The sequence below is a fragment of the Brachycentrus maculatus genome, unplaced genomic scaffold, assembly GCF_059751285.1.
Source record: "Brachycentrus maculatus isolate JH-2025_06_01 unplaced genomic scaffold, ASM5975128v1 h1tg000693l, whole genome shotgun sequence".
NCBI classification, from domain to species: domain Eukaryota; kingdom Metazoa; phylum Arthropoda; class Insecta; order Trichoptera; family Brachycentridae; genus Brachycentrus; species Brachycentrus maculatus.
This window is the reverse complement of record NW_028281425.1, coordinates 347,815-365,671: the sequence shown is the minus strand read 5'-3', so window position 1 is coordinate 365,671 and position 17,857 is coordinate 347,815. Positions and strand designations below refer to the sequence as shown.

Genomic DNA, 17,857 nt, shown 5'->3' with positions numbered 1-17,857 from the left:
AGTAATGTTAGTAAATAACCACTCACCGACTACTTCTGTCTACCGGTTTCGAGACGTACCCGTCTCTTCGTCAGGACATACACTACAATTTAACAATCATGCGAACAACAATTAAATTGTAGTGTATGTCCTGACGAAGAGACAGGTACGTCTCGAAACCGGTAGACAGAAGTAGTCGGTGAGTGGTTATTTACTAACATTACTAATATCAATTATAATTATTTCATATTTTTGTAATAATTTCGCATCTAGCTGTCCGTGGAACGTGGAAAAAGCAAGAAAGTATTGTTTTGATCCTCTGTTATAGACTAGATGTCACGCGCGATGCAATTCTGTATTTGCAGTAGATTTAGACTTGTTTACTTTATATTCTTTTTTAACATCTCATCAAAGATGAAGAAGAATATGGAAGTCTGGGCATTTACGGGGCTGACGACCGTCATAGGCTGGTTTAAGTGATCACATTACAGACGTGTAACATTCACCAATTCTACCCATTGTTGACAACCACACTACTCAAATTCTTGGATGTTCTATATATATGAACCAATTTTAGAAACCTTGTTCTTGAATCACTAGAACTTCACTAGAGACATCTATTGGTGAAATGTAAAGAAGCTTTTTACTAAGCAGAAACTCTTATATTAGTATGTGAGGTCCGAATCCTGGATTATAATCACACACATGAGAAACGCCATAAAATACCATTTTCATTTTTATTATTAAGCTTATAATTTGACCAGATAATTTATTTACAACATTTTGAGTGTGTCCAAATACTTGTTCACAAAATTTGGATTATCTCCAATTACAGGAGTTATTTTCATATATGAATTTTCATATTCAAAATGTTGTTGTTTACTTTATATTAGTGCCCTCTGTGTTTTAATAGTTAGAGATTTTTTGGAATTAATATTAAGTCCCCTCTGTGTTCCAGTAGGGAAACTAATAGCTGTCAGTTTGGTACCTGTGATAGTAGTGCTTTTTTTTCGTTTTTAATAGTTTATTTTTTTTACCATTATGAGATTTTTGCAGTTCGAATGTGTACTAATCTCATCATAGAGGTAGTAATGCTAATCACGTCCACAGTTAATTTACACAGTTTAAATGTTTCTCTCTTTTAATTTTTCACATTGTAAACTCATACATAACTCGCTCACTCCTTTCAACAACGTCATATATAAAAAATCGTCAATTTTCAGTTGTGCATGTTTTCGGAATGTCCAGAAAATGTACTATATCCCAGCAAAAGCGGCAGATTTTTAACTTAATATTTACCCGCTACAGGGCAGAATGTGTTGTTTTTGCATTTTGAAGAAAAGGTATTGTTTTATTATTTTTTTTAAATATACTAAATATTTTTCAAATGGAGAAAAAACATTCAGGTTTTACCTAACAAGATCTGTTGCACAGTAAAAAGTTCAATAAGTGGCTTGTTATTTATTTTTAATACATTTTATTATATTTTTAAACTTGAAAAAAAGATCACCCGAAAAATCAAGTTTTTTGATATGACGTTGTTAAAAGGAATTAGCGAATTATCTTTGTTTTTTTGCAAGTACTGAATTAATTTACAACATTTTGAGTGTGTCCAAATACTTGTTCACAAATCTGGATTATCTCCAACTACAGGAGTTATTTTTCATATTATTTTGACATCTCAACATAGATGAAAAAGAATATGAAAGTCTGGCCATTTACGTGGCTTACCATCATAGGGTGGTTTAAGTGATCACTTGTAACAATCACCAATTTTACCCATGATTGACAACCACACTATTCAAATTCTTGGAAGTTTTATATATGTGATCCAATTTTGAAAAATTGTTCAAGAATCACTAGAATTTTCACTAGTGACATCTATTGGTGAGACTAAGAAGCTTTTTTACTGCGCAGAAAGTCTTATATTTGTATGTGAGGTTTTACTTTTAGTTTCTCATTTTTATAAACTCTGTTGTTTTGGTGGACACAAACAAACTGCATAGTTTTATTATTAATATTGATTTGCGTATTTTGGAAATTTTTAATCATCTCAGTTAAAGCAATCCCTGTAAATTGTACTGTATTTAGTGCAATCTAAAGGTGGGGACTGACCGGAGCATTTCGTTGTAACGAACAACACGAGGATAACGAAACATCAATCCACATTTCTCTACAATTGCGACGCACTCGCTCACAAACGAAGTCACATCCTTGGAGGACCTCTACTGGACTCCGAGAAGGTGTAGCTCCTACCACCAAGACAGGTCGTAAGTTACATGACTCATGTAGGTCTTGGCAGCGAGCTGTAATACAGAGGGAGGTCACAATAGACCTAATATGGTCGCAGTGACAGATCCCTTGACCCCAAAAAAAAAACGTCATGATGTCGCTCGCGGGGAGCATCCGACTATGGATGGAGCGCTCGGCTCGCTGTACCGACTATACGAATGCTCGCATCGTAACATGTTACGTTACGACAAAATGGCTGCAGTCATGCGTCTCCTCATACATACCCGCCGATTGTTACAACTCCTAACCTGACCACTTTCAAGTATTTGGCATACCTGATCTTGCCATGTTTTTCTCGGTCTTCCTCTGCTTCTTTTCCCAATTACATTCGCCTCATAAATTTGTTTTACCGTTCTTTCCTCACTCATTCGTTCTGCATGTCCAAACCGTCTCAACACACCTTTCTTAATTTTATCGATAATGCTTATCTCAGCTTTGCATTCCTTCCTTATTTCACTATTCGCACATCTATCATACATCGTTTTGTCGCAAATTCTTCTGAGAGATCGCATTTTGACTGCATTCAGTCTACTTTCATCCTTCTTTTGCCAACTCCATGTTTCACTTCCATACATTAGAGTTGGAACCAGGACTCCTTTGTGCACTGCCAGTTTAGCTTCCGCTGATAGGTTTTTATTAGCATAACTGATTTCAGTGCACCATTCACTTTGTTCCCAGCATTCACTCTCAAAATAAAATATATGAAGGATATTTATGTATACCTACAAGTGCCTTTAAAAATCAGAAGTTATTTATTACGTCCATACATTGTAAGCAATTACGAGTTAAAACACACATCGCCCACTCCTTTCAAGAACGTCATAAATAAAAAATCGTCAATTTTCAGTTGTGCATGTTTTTGGAATGCTCAAAAAATGTACTAAATCCCAGCAAAAGAGGCATATTTTTAACTTAATATTTACCCGCTACAGGACAGAAAATGTTGTTTTTGCATTTTGAATAAAAGGTATTGTTTAACTATTTTTTTAAATATACTTGATATTTTTCAAATGAAGAAAAAAACCTTCAGGTTTTACCTTAAAAGATCTGTTGCACACTAAAAAGTTCAATAAGTGGCTTGATATTTATTTTCAATACATTGTTTTATATTTTTAAACTTTAAAAACGTTCTCCTGAAAAATCAAATATTTTGATTTATGACGTTCTTGAAAGGAGTGAGCTACATGTTATCCAAATTTGTAGAGAATATACTTTCTAAGGGTAATTCGGCGACCTTAGCAACAAAAGCTATAGTTTATTTATTTATTTTTAATTTAAGTTTTATTTAGTATAATAATAAATATCACTATTTCTTAAAATTTATGGCAACACGTGTTTCGATGTATTTTGCATAATTTTCAAACACCGTATATTAACCGTGGTATTTACCAAGCAAAACTTAGATTAAAAATGTATAGATATTGTCACAAAGTGACTGCCAAATCAATTAATGAAAATTCTTCTAACCATTATTCTGCACCCAATGGTGCATAGGACACTGCATCGTATTGACACAGTGTTATCTTGATCGTTACTTACATGAAGGCCAGTCCAGGGTAATATTAAATAGAGTGTAAATAACAAAAAATATTTTCACCCCCTCCTGAGAATCGAACCCGAGACTTCCAGCACGGTAGCTAAAGACGCTAACCATTACACCACGGAGGCGGACATACGAAAATAGTTTTTTAATTGCATAACGCTATTGTTCTTACAAAGTATCTTCGAAATGAGTACATTGTTAGGACGTTACCTATTATTGGACACATAAACTAGCAGCATACCATTCCTTGGTTCATAGGTTTTTTAAATTTTTTTTTTAAAAAGAGAAATATTAGTGTTTTTATTTTGATTAACACAAATATTTCAATTTCATACTATTTCTAAGCGGCTCATTATTAGAAATTAGTATCAAATTATGGTAGAGTGGGTTCGAGCCGAGAAACTCCAACTTGAGAGTCCGCGACACTAACCCGACAGGTTAATAATAAGCTCCCCTCTGTGTCTTTCGCCTTGTCGTGGTAGGGGGGCTTGTCGCCGCTTCTATGTTCCACTCTATGAATAATGTCAAAACGCATATCTAGAGTTACGGTGCAGAGTGTCGGACACCCAGTACCGGTGGTCGGGAGTGAGCAAGCGGGCTCCCGGGCATCGTCAGCCTGCAATCGCAGTACGGAGGGGGTGGCCGACCTGGCCCCAGCCGCATCCCCTGTTACAGGAAGATACGCGAGGTTGAAGGAGGTCCTCGCCCACTATCTTGACGAGCTTGTCAAGGGACAACGTAACGTCCATGTCCCAATCAGGGAGGGGATAGCTTCCCTTGGAAACTCGCTCACATGGTTGGCGGAGGAGGTGGAGGAGCTGGAGAGGGCCGACGAGATCACTGCCCCCACCAGCCCCCAACGTAGAGCTGCTGCCGCCATGACGACGTCTCCTCAGTTGGGTGCGGATGGAGAGGTCGCACCTGCTGCCAAGGAGATGAAAAGGAAGAAGAAAAAGAGCGAAAGGACCCCTCCCCCTGCTCCCGGCGACGCCCCCTGCCCACTCCAACTGCAACGCGGGCGACGGGCGGAGAGTGGAGCCAAGTGGTGAGTAAGCGCAAAAAGAAAAAGGGGCCGGGCACTACCGAAAGCACAAGGCCGAGGCTGGGAGAGGCGCTCATCGTTAAGGCGACGGGTGCCACCTCCTACGCCGAGATCTGCAGAAGAGTGTCCAGGCACCCTGCAGGAGAGGGCGCAACTGTGCGCCGCGTGTTCCCCACCTTGACGGTCGTCATCCGCAACCTAGACGAGGGTGTCGAGAGGGGGGACGTGGCCAAAGCCCTCACCAAACAGGTGGAGGCGGACAGGGCGGAGCACGTCAGGGTCCTGAGCCTGCGGCCTGCCCACGGGGGCACCCAGGTCTGCTGGTGCGAACTACCACGCAGCCAGCTGGCCATGGAACTCCTGGACAGGGACAGGCTCAGAGTAGTGGTGTGCCGCCTCAGAGAAAGAGTAAGGCTTACGCAGTGCTTCCGGTGCCTGGAGTACGGGCGTCGGGCGGCGTCGTGTCGGGCCACTGATAGGACCGGCCTGTGCCGAAATTGTGCTCAACCGGGCCAAGTCTGCAGGGTGCAAGAAAAGTCCGCTCTGCTTCAGCTGCCCAAATGGGGATAATAAGCACCGAAGCGGGGGCTCGCAGTGCAGGCTCTTCAAGGAGGCGCTCGCACTTGCGAGGAGGAGGGACAATAAGGCACGGGCCAAATGACCATCCGGCTTCTCCAGATCAACCTGAACGGCTGCAAAGCCGCCCAGGATCTGATTTAACAGGTGGCCATCAAGCACCGTGCGGACATCGTCATTGTGTCCGAGCAACACAGGAACCAAAACAGGGGATGGTTCTCGGACACAAGCTTAAGGGCGGCTATTTTTTTGCCCGCGACGAGTCTGCGCGTGCACGGGGTGGCACCTGGTGGTGGAGGAGACGAATGGACCTGGATTGAGGCGGGGGGGTACAGGTTTTACTCCTGCTATTGCTCCCCAAATGCCACGATCCAGGAGTTCGAGGGGCAGTTAGAGGCCCTACACGACAACGCCCTCAAGGCCGGGGTCCCGATCGTGGTCGCGGGAGACTTCATCGCGAAGGCGGCATAGTGGGGGTCCTCGACGACCAACCGACGAGGTCGAATCCTCTGCAACGGCGGCCTCACTGCGCCTCCACTCTGCGAACGTCGGAAATGCGCCGACATTCCAGAGGGGCGCATCGACCTCGACAATCGATGTCACCTTTGCGGATGAGACGACGATTGGCAGGGTGAAGAGGTGGAGAGTCACCGAGGTATACTCGGCGAGTGACCACCGCTACATCACCTTCGAACTCACGGACGTCAATAGCAAAAATAGGCTTGACTCTCCCCCAGTCGGGTGGAGTCAAACAGTTCCAGCTGGACGCTCTGTGCGAGGCCATCGCGAAATGCGCCAAACCGCTTCCGGACGACTCCGCGGAAGAGATGGTGGCCAAAGTCACAGAGGCCATAATCAGGGGCTGCGATGCCTCCATGCCGAGGCGGAAGGACAACACGGGAGCCCTCCCGTGAGAGGCAGGTTTATTGGTGAAACGATACCATAGCCGGGCTCCGACAGAAGTGCCTCGCCGCCAGCAGGAGATTGCAGCGAAGGCCAGATGACGAAGACAGGAGAGCCCTGTACAAGGCGCCCAAGAGCGCCCTCAAGAAGGCCATTAAGGGCAACAAAGAGCGGTGCTGGCTGGAGCTGTGCGGGTTAGTAGACGAGGACCCGTGGGGGCTGCCGTATAAGCTTGTGCGGCAGAAACTGCGGGGCCGCGTTTTTGACCTGTCCTTAGCAAAATGGAGAACGTGAGAGAGGTAGTGGGGAAACTCCTCCCTAACCATGGCCCGAGGGAATGGCGCACGAGCAGCGCTCAGGAGGGGCTCACTCAGCCGCTTCCTTTCACCCGGGCGGAGCTGTCCCTGGCGGCCGGGCGGTTGAAAAACGGCAAGGCACCAGGACCCGACGGCATACCGAACAAGGTGATTCGGACAGTGGCTGAGAAATTCCCAGGACTCCTCTTGAGCATGTTCAACAAGTGCCTCATGGGGGGCAACTTCGGTACAGCATGGAAACGCCAAAAGCTCGTACTGACCCCCAAGGACGGCAAACCGCCGGGGCCGACAGCATACAGACCCCTCTGTATGCTGGATGGCCTGAGAAAAGTACTGGAGTGGCTTATCCTGCAGAGATATACTGTGCTGGTGGCGCTCGACGTGCGCAACGCGTTCAACTCTGCGCGATGGGAAGTGATTCTCAAAGCGCTGGAGTTGGACGTCGGGGCACCTGGCTACCTGATTCGCCTGATCGAGGACTACTTTAGGGGGCGAACGCTCACCTACAGTGGTCCCGGTCTGGGGGAGGGGTCCAGACGTGGAGCGTCACCGCGGGCATCCCACAGGGATCGGTCATTGGCCCTTCCCTGTGGAACGTCATGTATGACGGGCTACTGAGAATAGACCTTCCCGAGGAGGCCAAGCTAGAGGCCTTCGCTGATGACGTCGCGGTGTTGATAACGGCAAAAACCGCGACCACGATCGATACCGCAGGCAACGAGGCACTGTGGAGAGTGAGCCGGTGGATGGGCCGCGCGGGCCTGGAGAAGACCGAGGCGGTGTTTTTCACTCGGAAACGAACGATGACACCGCCAAGGCTACGCATAGGAGATTTTGACGTGCTCTATAAAAGGACACTCAAATACCTATGCGTCCACCTCGATGGCAAGTCCGCTTCACGCAACACGTGAGACAGGCAGCATCAAGAGCCGCCATCGTTGGGGAACAGCTCGCCAGGCTAATGCCCAACATTGGCGGGTCTAAGTCTATAAGACGAAGGCTCCTCAGCGAGGTAGTTCACTCCAATCTCCTTTATGCCGCGCCCATATAGGCCGAATCAATGAGAGTGGAGAGAACACGCTCATGATGGCTGGAGTGCAGCGTCGGATGGCACTGAGGGTACCCATGGGATACCGAACAGTGTCTGAAGATGCAGCACTCGTCGTGGCGGGAATGATCCCCGTGGATCTACTGGCCGCCGAAAGGCAGGGCATAGAGAAGGCGATCCCGCGGGTCGCCAAGATGACTCGCTGGCAGGAGCGGTGGGACTCGGCGGTGAAGGGAAGGTGGACACGGAGGCTTATGGGCGACCTCAGTGTGTGGATGGGGAGGAAGCACGGATTCCTCAGCTACCACCTGACCCAGCTGCTGACGGGGCACGGCTGTTTTGGAGCCTATCTAAATAGGATAAGCAAGGTGGAATCAGGTGCGTGCCACCACTGCGACTCTGGCGAGGACTCGGTGGAGTACACTATATTTGAGTGCCCCTCCTGGGACCCGTTCAGGAGGGAGCTGGAAGAGTCTCTCGGTGGGGCCCGAGTCTCACTGATAGAGATGGTCCCCTCCATGCTCCAAAACGCGCCCTCCTGGTCCACCTGGGAGAAGTTCACGAGGGCGATTATGCTCGCTAAAGAGGAGGCCGAGCCTCCACCCTCGTCGCGCCGATGCGGGCACAGGCGGACTCCCGCACCCCGGTGACACAGGCGAGGCGCACTAGGTGGTCCTCCGTTGCGTAGGTGTGATTAGGTCGGTGGTCGGTAGTAGGCAGCTTTAGGGACGCCTGTCACTGACCGGGCCGGGCAGACCGTAGTGCCCGAGTCGAACAAGGCAAGGGAAAATACCTCACACACCGGCAACCCAGCGAAGAATATTCATCACTGAGATCCGCTGGGTTTATGCCACTGCGAGAGGGGGGAGTTTTTAGCCAGTAAAAATCTGGCACTACCTGACAGCACGGGCTGCCAGGTGTCCATGGAGATTTTCTCCCCCTTCGCAAAAAAGGTTAATAATAAGCTACCCACTCAATTTAAAGTCATACAATCAAGAACTTAATATTATTAAAACTAAAAAAATTAGTAGCTTTAACCATGAAATTATAGATAAAAATTAAAAAAAAAAGTACATACAATTTTTTTTGCATTAATCTACCCCAAAGTCTCCCTTCATTTAGAATAGAATTATGGCTGCATAGAATATTTATGAAACATTTCAGAAAAAAATGGTTAAGTTTTCAGACGTAAAAACGTAAATGTTGCCTTTAAATTTAAAACAAACAATATAGGGAAAAAAACTGATACATTCCAAGGAAAATAGAAATATTTTGGATAAAAGTAGTATTTAAAAACTTATAACATATGTGAGGAATATGATTACATCTATATCGGGTAGATCTTTCAATATCAGATTCGCAGAACACAAAAGTGTATTCACCAAACAAAAACTAGAAAATCACATTTCACAAAACACCTCATAAACACATAATTTATGAATCAATATATATATTTTATTTTTTTTATTTTTTATTTTTTTATTTTTATTTTTTTTTATTTTTTTTAATTTTTTTTTTTATGAAAATATGAGAAAAAACTTAGGTTTTTGTAGAAAATTAAAAAAATATATATTTTGGAAAGGTAGGAAAAAATTTATTGCATTTTTGTTTACAAATGTGTATTTCCAACAGAAAATTATAAATTATGTAAGAAAAAAAGGCAAATTTTAGTTTTTGTAATTTCTCAAAGTATGATATTTTTCGAAACAATTGCTCAAATGCATTCTCGGGTTTCCAGGACATGTGTCGCAATAGTTGCTGCTCTCCCGTCTCCCGTCTCCCGTCTCCCGTCTCCCGTCTCCCGTCTCCCGTCTCCCACCTTTTACTGCCCTTTTTTAGTAGACCACACAGTCCCGCTTAGGTCCGTTTCATAAAATATGTAGTTTTCCGTTGAGCCGGTCTCTGAAGCAGCTGAAGTAGATGGCCTACTTCGAGGCTCTTTATATTCACCCACTAGTTGATCGACCAAAACTTTCACATATTTTAAATGGCTTAGTGGTTTTTCAATGGCGAGTGGAAAGGGTTAAACCCAAACCACTGCACATGGAAAATAAAGGATTCAGACTTAATTTATTAGAACAATTAGAAATTATAAAAAATAGCAATAACCCTGATAAAATACTTAGAAACGGACAATGAAATATACATAGTAATTTCACCTTTACTTAATATTAAAAAAAAAAAACAGTATTATCTAGTTATCTTAAATTTTGTATTTTTTACAACTACGTTATTATGTACCCCATATTTAAGTAGGTACTAACACTATTGTGTATATCGTAGTCGTACAGGAAAAAGTGACCAACTGAGAAAGCATAAAATGTTCAGGAGGGCCATTTAACCGTTTTTACACTTTTGTCATCAATTAAAAACAAAAAAATAATGTATTCACGATTGTGATTATTTTTGTGTAAAAAGAGAGATGTTGAATATTGAAATGAGGAAATAATATTTTAGAAAATTTTCATCCAAAAGTTTTTAAAATTACTTAAAGCACTTGGTCACTTTTTCCACGCATTTATCTAGGAAAAAATGCAGATAGTCACTTTTGATTCTTAGGATGACATTGGAAACGTTAGTTACAGATACAAAATTTTATTCATTTATATAAAGAAACTTTTTTTTGGAATATAAACTAGCTGGTAACATAACATATTTTTTTCCATAACATAACATTATTTTTCTTAAATATACAAAAAGTAAAGAAGTATTATTCTGGCTCAGATTCAGAAGCTAAGTTTGGTTCTGGTGCTCGGTTTTCTTTATTATTGACAGAAAGTGATCTGTGCCACCCATACTATTCCCGTGGAATTGCACCAGTATCTTTCTTCTTTTTCTTAGTTATACGTAGTTCTTTGTATAAATAATTTAATGGAGGAAAAATTACTGGAAATCCTCGCCCCAATACTGACAGGATTTTAAAATCTTCGTTATACGAATACTAATACATATTTTTTCCTGGTCTAGTGTGCTCATATCGCAAGCATTTAATTTGCAGCCATGAAACAATTTCACTGTCTTCATTTTCATCTTCGTCAAGTTTTTGGCAAGTGATTTGAGATCTGTGTATGCCTCCTTGGTGTTATGGTAAGCGTGTTTAGCTACCGTGTTGGAGGTCCCAGGTTCGATTCCCAGGGGGGTTGAAAATTAATATTAGTGATTTTACACTAAAATATTTATTTCATATTACCCTGGACTGGTCCCTGAAGCGCAGGAGTGATAACCTTGCCTTCAATCAAGATAACACCGCATCAATATGATGCAGTCCCCTATGCACCATTAGGTGCAGATAAGGGTTAGAAGAAGATTTGAGATCATAATAGAACATATCATCAAATCTTAATTCATGTACATTATATGGATCACTCTTTCTTGATTTTTACACATTTCCATCAATAATTTACCTCTGCTGGCCATTTTACTTCGAATTTAGTCACTTTGTTTAGAGGGAAACATTTAAATGCCAAATGTTTCATACAGAACTTTAACTAACTTCATAGCGTTGAAAATTGTTACAACAAGCAGTAATGTCCAACTGTCACTTGGTCACTTTTGCTTGGCAAGAAAATAAACATCAATGCAGTTAGTCATTTTTAACAAGTTAATATATTATACTTAACTAACTAAACTAACTAACCATCACGCCGCTTCTCCGCAGGGGTAGGCAGAGAGAATCGAACGCCACACCATTCTGTCTTTGCAAATATTCTTCGCCTCTTCTACATTCATGCATCTCCTCATACATACCCGACGATTATTACGACTCCTGACCCGGCCGCTTTCAAGTATTTGACATACCTGATTATGCCAGGTTTTCCTCGGTCTTCCTCTGCTTCTTTTTCCAACTACATTCGCCTCATAAATTTGTTTAACCGTTCTTTCCTCACTCATACGTTCCACATGTCCAAACCATCTCAACACACCTTTCTCAATTTTATCGATAATACTTATCTCAGCCTTGCATTCTTTCCTTATTTCATCATTCGAAAATCTATCAAACATCGTTTTGCCACACATTTGTCCGAGGGATCGCATTTAATTTTAGTATTAAATCGCTTTGGGATTTTTTTCAGGGCAACATTAAGCTAGTAAGATGTCAAATAAGTCAATAATCACGTTTTTGTAAAAACTGCACTTGGTCACTTTCTCCTGTATGACTACGATATGCATAAATTTGTCTTATTAAGGCAAAACGTGTCACATATTTTCAATATATATATATATGTAAATAAAAGTAAAATTCAATCCAATAACCTTGTTTAATTGTGGATATATTACCCAAAAATTTAAAATGGAATTCTATTAACTGTCTGCAGTTACAATAAATAAATACCTACTCTCGCCAGCCAATAATTGGGGCACACGGCGAGTTGAGAGCAGATCTTCAGGAAGCAAAATGCCATACCTGAACACGGGAATAATCGACTCTCAATACTCAATCATTCAGTATTGATAGTCGATTATTCATTTGTCTCTATTCAAGTCAACTCGGGCTTTGCAAATTTCGTCCCATATAATCGGGCCTTGCGTTTGGTCAGATTTTGCAATCCCGCAGTCTACAGTTACAGTTGAAAGATGGAGTATTAAAAGAAGGCAAAAGAGAAGATTATATTACATTCTGAGGTATTAGAAGGTATTACATTACATTCTGAAAATTATAATAATGGGAAAAATAGAAGTGAGGATCTGGCAGTAAGCAAACATCGTAACGTCGCAACATTCGCGACTGGACCGGAATGATAGAAGTGAAGGAGTTGTTCCGGACGGCGCAGGAGCGCAAAGCCATTGCAATGGTGACCACCAACGTTGGGGGGACCTAACAAGGCACACGAAGAAGAAGAGTGAAGATCACAGCAGCAGAAATGTGAGTTCTCTACTTAGAGAGTTAACATATCTTAAGAACGAAATCCATAAGTTAAACATTGAAACGCCAAAGAATTCGGAATCGATCCAATCTCTGAAATGTGAAGTAGCAGAAATTAAACGTCAACATAACGTAAACGACCACCATAATGTAGGTAGGAAACAGCATGAAAAATTCATACCGAACGAAGAGATAACGCCATCTGTGAACAGCGACCCAAAGCCACCAACGCTCTATAGCGAAATAGTTGGAAATGAATTGACAGATGTCACTAAAAACAAAACTCAAAATGTAAATAATATTACTGAATCTTCTAGCCAGTGGACAATCGTTAAAAATGCAAAGAGTAAAAATATCTCCAATAATAACGATAATAAACGCCCAAAATTCAAAAATAAAAACGCCATACGAGGCAGTAATGTTTCGTCTGGGCTTAAGGCAATAGAAAATGTTAAATATTTAGCGGTATCGAGATTAAGTCTAGAAACGAATTGTGAGATGATCAGTGACTTTCTGAAAACAAAAGATGTGGACGTTCGTAAATGTGAGGAGTTACAAACAAAATCGGGTGATTATAAGACTTTTAAAATAGGAGTACCTGAATCCATGTATAGTACCACACTAAACGGAGATATTTGGCCACAGTACTCTTTTGTCCGACGATTTTTTTATAGCGAAAAAAAAAACTAATATTTCATCATGAACAATTCCATTAGAATATGTTCCTACAACTGTAAATCAGTACATCGTATAGCACCGGGTATACACGAAATTTGCAACAATGTTGACATTCTTCTCCTACAAGAAACCTGGTTGATGAAGGACGACTTAAACTTCCTGAATAGTATCCACGAGGAGTTTCTGGCCACTGGAACATCAGCAATGAACTCTTCCGAGGAAATAATTCAGGGAAGACCACACGGAGGCGTAGCCATACTGGTAAGGAAGCAAATTGCTAATGTAAGTATTATCGAATGTGGTGACGATCGGATGGCGGCAATAACCATACAACATAGCCACGGAGTCACTCTATTGGTAAATGTTTATATGCCAGTATGTTGCAACGAAAACCTGCCTGTTTTTGTGGACATCTTGAGCCGAGTTACAGCTATCGTAGATGAAACTCAAGTGAATGAGTTAATTTGTATGGGTGATTTCAATGCGCCCATACACAGTAAATTTATGGAGGAATTAGATGCCTTTTCTCAGGAAAACGAGTATAGTATCTATGACGTGAAAAAACTCGACATCAGCTCCTTTACGTTCTTCAGTGAGGCGCATAATACTACCTCTTGGTTGGACCATTGTATAATATCCAGTACGCTCGAACAGCGGATCACAAATATCCATATTGACGACAACCAACAGATGTCCGACCATTTTCCACTACACATACAAGTGGAGATGAAGTGTAAATATACATCTAAAAGTAATACTCAAATAAATGAGGAAAAAATTAATTGGAACAAATACAGTCAAATACAACTGAAGAAATACCACGATAAGACAGAGTCGCTCTTTAAGAAAATAATAATTCCTTACGAAGCTTTAACATGTGAACAGTGTATAAACCCACATCATAAATTCATTATTAAAGAATTTTACGAAAGTACGATAAAAGCTATGCGAAATGCCGCACAACTTGCATTTAAAGTGAATGCAGGGGGGCCCAAAAGCGGAAAACAAAATTCAGGAAACATTCCAGGATGGAATGAGCAAGTAAAACAAAGCCATATTAATGCACGAAATGCCTTCAAAGCGTGGCTCATAGAGGGAAAACCGTCTACAGGACCAGTTGCCCAGAGGAGAGCGGAAACGCGAAGTATTTTCAAAACAAATCTACGCACGGTGGTGAAGAATAAAAAACAGATACAAGCCGATATATTGGCAAAGAATATGCTTACTGCTGATTTCAAAATGTTCTGGAAACAAACAAATAAAATGAGATCGTCCAAAGCTACAAGACCCACAGAAATTGATAACATAACGGGTGACGGAAAAATCAGCGAACTATGGAAAGCCCACTTCAGTTCAATGTATGAGAAAACAGGAAGCGCGGAAAATTGTAATATTTACAATAATAATGCTAACAATATGCATCCACTGAGTCCCTGCATTATACAAGTGAAGGAAATCCAGACTGCCATTAGGTCACTGAAATGTAATAAAGCCGCCGGAGGAGACGAAATTTGTGCTGAGTACCTTAGATATGCTAGCGCGAGAATACATGTACTGTGGGCGCTAGCTTTCACAGCAATGTTCCGGCACTCGTTCATACCTGAGTCTCTGTGTACGTCAATAATTATACCTATTGCAAAAAATCCTATGGGAAATTTAACAGAAAAAGAAAATTACAGGCCGATAGCGATTTCCACCATGGCGGCAAAAACCATAGAAAACATAATGATGGAGAAAGCTGTTGAAAACCTAAAAACGACCGACAACCAATTTGGTTTTGCCCACTGCTCCGCGCAGGTAAAAAATAGACTGTTCCAAGTGTTGTGTACGCAGCAATACGGCAGCGAGCTATGGTGTAAGGTTACACAACGAAGCTTAAAGAGCATGAAAATATGCTACAATAACGGCTACAGAGCTTTAATGAAGTTACCCCGACACTGCAGCGCGAGTGGTATGTTTGCCACAGCACGCCTACCACATTGGGATGCCCTGTTAAGGCACCGAGTGGCAGGCCTCCGGGAGAGGCTGATGAAGAGCTCCAACCTCATCATAAAGCGGCTTGTGGAGCACAGATGGGGGCTGGACATGTGGCGGCACTGGAGCGCAGTGCTGCGTTTGCCAGCGAGCTAATTTTCGTCTACATCTCTCCAAATTTATTATTATTTTTATTATTATTTTTATTTTTTATTATTATTTTTCTTTCAATTTCTTATTTCCTTCTTATTTTTAATTTCATTGTTGAAATAAAATGTTGTAAAACATATATGGCTGACTAAGTATTGCACCCACCACTTAGTCAAGCTGGAATAAAGAGAGAAAAAAAAAAAAAAAAAAAAAAAAAAAAAGAAATGGGGACTGACGAAAGGATGGAGAAGCAAGTGATATGAGAGAAGAAGTATGGAGAAGCAAGATATATGGGAGAGAAAGTATGGAGAAGCAAGAGATATGAGAGAGAAAGTATGGAGAAGCAAGAGATATGAGAGAGAAAGTATGGAGAAGCAAGAGATATGAGCGAGAAAGTATGGAGAGGCAAGAGATATAAGGAAGGAAGTATGGAGAAGCAAGAGATATGAGAAAGAAAGTATGGAGAAGCCAGAGATATGAGAGAGAAAGTATGGAGAAGCAAGAGATATGAGAGAGAAAGTATGGAGAAGCCAGAGATATGAGAGAGAAAGTATGGAGAAGCAAGAGATATGAGAGAGAAAGTATGGAGAAGCAAGAGATATGAGAGAGAAAGTATGGAGAAGCAAGAGATATGAGAGAGAAAGTATGGAGAAGCAAGAGATATGAGCGAGAAAGTATGGAGAGGCAAGAGATATAAGGAAGGAAGTATGGAGAAGCAAGAGATATGAGAAAGAAAGTATGGAGAAGCCAGAGATATGAGAGAGAAAGTATGGAGAAGCAAGAGATATGAGAGAGAAAGTATGGAGAAGCAAGAGATATGAGAGAGAAAGTATGGAGAAGCAAGAGATATGATGGAGAAAGAATGGAGAAATTAAACATTTGAGTGGAGCGGATTGGAAAAGCAAGCATCCGAGTGGAAAAGTAGCCTAGTAGACAGCAATCGAGAGAGAGAGAGAGAGATGGTAGCAGCCCGTCGCGTGAACTTCCATCACAGTCTTTACCACCAATATTGCCATGAGGTTAGAAATAAGTTTAGTTTTAAGCTAGCTCAAGATAAGTTGAATTTGAAATCCCACCCCCCCTGTAAATCTTGTAATTATTATTTACTTCTTAAATTAATAAATTAAATGAATAACACAACATTTCTTGCACATATAATTAATTATTTATTTCTACCCTCTTTCCAAAATTCCAAGGTATATATCGTGGGTATACTGTCAAAAAACGTTAACTCCAAAATCCCTGTTTGAATAATCCCTGTTATTTAAAGCTTTTAGCCTGAATAAAATAATAATAATAAAACCCTAATCCGCACCCAATGGTGCATAGGGCACTGCGTCATATAAACGCAGTGTTATCTTGATCGTTTTACACATGAAGGAAAGGTGATCAGCCCTCCGCTTCAGGTACCAGTCCAGGGTAATATTGAATAAATATTAGAGTGAAAAAAATCACTTGTATTTATTTTACCCCCCTTGGGAATCGAACCCGGGACATCCAGAACGGTAGCCGAGCGTGCTGACCATTACACTACGGAGGCGGAATAAAATACCCGCTATAAAACTTAAACTTGAATTTACCTTTAAAATCACATAAATATGACATTTAAAACGACTAAGTGTATTTTACCAATTTAAAGAATGTTGAAATCTTTATAAAACTACATCATTATTATTATTTTTTTGACATCTCATCAAAGATGAAGAAGAATATGGAAGTCTGGGCATTTACGGGGCTTACGACCATCATAGGCTGGTTTAAGTGATCACTTTACACACGTGTAACATTCACCAATTCTACCCATTATTGACAACCACACTACTCAAATTCTTGGAAGTTCTATATATATGAACCAATTTAGAAACCTTGTTCTTAAATCACTAGAACTTCACTAGAGACATCTATTGGTGAGATGTAAAGAAGCTTTTTACTAAGCAGAAACTCTTATATTAGTATGTGAGATCCGAATCCTGGATTATAATCACACACTTGAGAAACGCTACATCATTTACATCATTAAGTCAAAATTGAATATTTTCGAGTTAACGTTTTTCGCCAGTATACCCACGATATATCGGCTGAATGACAAGACAACAGAGGAAAACTTTCTAAACGGGCTTAACACAGGCAGGAATGCAACTCCCCAGCCAAGTATCCACCCTTTCTGAACCTAATTATAGAATTGTGGTTATTATTTTAAAAAATGATAAAGATTAATGCATTTAACCAGTCCGAGAGTATGGACGTAAATGAACGTCAGTGCGAATTTTCCTTAAAGGAGTATGGAGGTTAATGAATGTCGAATAAGTCAGTATGATGTAACTTGTATAGCAATGACATCTGTCGATATTTGTGTGTAGTTTTGTCATAATTGAAAAATATTTAAAAAGATGTCTCTAGTGAAGTTCTAGTGATTTAAGAACAAGGTTTCTAAATTGGTTCATATATATACAGAACTTCCAAGAATTTGAGTAGTGTGGTTGTCAATAAT

General features: G+C 41.2%; 1 long non-coding RNA gene across 1 annotated transcript in view; it reads right to left on the bottom strand.

The window, feature by feature from the left end:
* Positions 1-17,857, bottom strand: part of LOC148300555 (uncharacterized) — a 134,742-nt gene that overhangs the window by 43,667 nt on the left and 73,218 nt on the right. The gene's annotated exons all lie outside the window — the stretch shown is intronic.